The 2,958-nt window shown below is 35.0% G+C and overlaps 1 long non-coding RNA gene across 1 annotated transcript; it reads left to right on the plus strand.

Moving 5' to 3' along the window:
* LOC114924844 (uncharacterized) lies at positions 1 to 775 on the plus strand. The gene is made up of 3 exons (XR_003812482.2): positions 1 to 112; positions 429 to 550; positions 644 to 775. It is a non-coding gene; the product is annotated as an uncharacterized lncRNA (long non-coding RNA).
* The last annotated feature ends 2,183 nt before the right edge of the window (positions 776 to 2,958 follow it).

A 2,958-nucleotide genomic window follows, 5' to 3' on the forward strand; every position in this document is an offset into this window, starting at 1 on the left:
CACACCAGGTGCTGGAGTTGGGAAAAATAGGGAAACGAGGTGTCGACAAGGTGCATTAGCGTAATGCGATTGACTGAGAAGAGAAATGCTACCTTCTAATTGGCAAATCATGGTGAGCCACAAATCCAGAGATTAAAATTCAAAGTATAGTATGATTGAATCTTCTAAATTGGTTTTAACTTTCAAATCTGGCGCTCTTTTCTTGCTTTTTAAGAGAGTGATGTTTAGGGTTTGGATCCTGAACAGTGTTCTTCGTATCGTCTATATATTCTATTCAATATGGATTTGTGAATATGTGTCCAATTTAAATTCCAGAGCTTTTAAAAAACATCTTTTGTATACTTGAGATAGATGTGCCTTCTTGTGTTTTGCTATGGCTCTCATCAATCCTGTTGCTGCTCTGAATAAAATAGTGGATGCTATTGCAGATATCAACCCAACAAACCTGGCTTGAAATCTAAAAGTCAGGATTATGCGCATGTACGAGTTTCCTAGCAAGTGGAACCCAAGAGAGATTTACAACATGAAGTTGGTGCTTCAAGATGAATGGGTCAGTGGCTAAACCCTAAACTTTTCTAATTAGATTCACTTTGGATTTTTTTTATCGATTGTTGTTTATTCTATTTGCTTCCTTTTTGTGTAGGGTGATCGTATACACTACTCCATCCCGAAATCAAATATGGTGGTATTTAGGACATTGGTTTGTGAGCACGAACTTTATGCAATGAGGAATTTTATTGTGTAAGCGGTAGGACAATCTATACAAACAACTAGCCACAAGTATAAACTAAGCTTTTATAGCAAGACCTCTGTCAGTTTGCTTCCCAAAAATAGTTTCCTGTTTAATCCTTTTTAGTTTATCTCATATGAAAAGATTGAGGCAATGGTTGGTGTGAACAAGAACAACTTGCTAGGTAAATCAAGTTACTGATTATTTATTTTGTTCATTCTTTTAATATTATTGTATCATGTTGGTAACTTATTTGGTTAAATTTGTATGTACCTTTATGAATCTCTTTCCTCTTTGGATTGCTTTGTATACTCTTTTGTAGACTGCATGGGTCATGTTGTAGGAAGAAAGGACGTTACACCATTGGTTACAAAATCAGAAGATGAGAGAAAATGCATTAAACTACACTTGGAAGATCTAGAGTCCGTTTCCTGTTTATTTTCAAATTCTTTTTTTCAGTTTTGTGATTTTCCATTGATTTATCATTTGGGTGGGCTTTGTTTACATTGTTTATCCTTATATTTTGTTCCACTTAAAAAATTAGAAAAAATTCCATGAAGTGCACCCTCTTTGGTGACTTGGTTGACAAAGCCCTTGGCTTATTTGATAAAGATAATGGTCAGTCTATTATCTTGGTGGCACAACTCTTTAAGTCTAGTTTCTATCTCAATGAGGTCAATGTTCAAAATAGCCTTTATGCCTTTCGCCTATTTTTTAACTCCCAAGATCTCGATGTCCTTGTATTCAAGAATAGGTGTGTTCAAGATTCGTAGTCTGTTCTCACTTAACTGGCTCCCTTATTTCATTAATTTCACTATAATATCTTCGTAAGGTTGTTTGCCTATTTTATCTCATGTACTTAAGATTAATAAAGAGAGGTGATATAAAGGCTCAGCGTATTAATTATATACAAAGCCAGCCCATAAATTCAGTTAGTGATGAGTTGTCTGGCGATTCCTTACCAATCACTACTATTGAGGAGGTTTTGAACAAAACTAATGTAAGCTCCTCTATTGTTGGTTTTTTCAACCATGACATGCTTTGTTCATGTGGGTCTACTACTAGCATTATTGTGTTTTTTTGTGCAGGAAACTTCATGTTGGATACAAGCCACTGTGGTTTTTATTGAAGTTAATGGCAGTGACTGTTATTATGCTTTGTGCAAGAGTTGTCCTAGAAAAGTGAAGGAGAATAAAGGACGTTATCTGTGCGAGCATTGTGGAAAAATTAGTTTCAATGTTCCTCTAAGGTAGAGACCTTCCAACTTAAAAGAGCTTAATATATTTAAGTTCTTTTAGGGTATTGCTTAGTTTTCTAATGTATTCCATAATGCATTTTTAACAGGTATCGTCTTCATGTTATTGCCACTAATGGTACTGGCTATATTGGCCTAATCATTTGGAACCAGGAGGCCAAACTGGTTGTTGGAAAGTCTGCAAGTGAAGTCAAAGACCTCAGTGTAAGTTTTTTAATATTTGTGTGGAAAATAATTTAATGCGAGACATTCATTAGAGAGTAATGAATAATGAACTGATTCTTTTTCCTAAATCAAGAGAGAAGAAATTGTGGCATGCTATCCCAAAGTTTTGGATAGCATTGTAGACAAGAAATTTCTATTTAAATTGTCCATTACCAAGAAAAATCTCACCTCAATTGATTAAGTATATAATGTTATTAAGATCAGCGATGATGACACACTCGTTACCCTTTATGAGTCCCAGTCTTCCTCTATAGATATGGTGATGTATTTTCTATTTTTTAATTGTTATGTTGTTCTGTATTTGCTTTGTTATTGTAGTGATCACATTATTTTTTTCAATAATGACCTCTTAAGGAGTTGACCAAGGTGTTTCCAATCTATTGCCTGCATCCTTTACTAATGAGGCTAAGTTTGATGTACATTCTGCTACAGTTGTGTCTTTATCTAAGGTTTGTATATCAATGAAACATGCATAGAACATCTGATGTGAACAAATTTTATCAATCCCTACCTCTTAAGATCTATCTTTTTTGAGATGTGTTGTTACGCATGCAGAATTCAAGTTTAGAGAGCATTTTTGAGTGCGGTCTTGAGACTTCTAGCAAGGGTGTTGTGGCTAATTCAAATGCAGGTGCTGCTATTGTTGGGGTGTATTGTCCAGATGTTCAGGGCTCTACAATCAAGACATTGAAAGGTCTTGCTAGGAAAAGGAAGCATGAGTAGTTAGTATACATAGGCTTCGGTTAAT

Source organism: Arachis hypogaea, chromosome 12 (assembly GCF_003086295.3).
Source record: "Arachis hypogaea cultivar Tifrunner chromosome 12, arahy.Tifrunner.gnm2.J5K5, whole genome shotgun sequence".
NCBI classification, from domain to species: domain Eukaryota; kingdom Viridiplantae; phylum Streptophyta; class Magnoliopsida; order Fabales; family Fabaceae; genus Arachis; species Arachis hypogaea.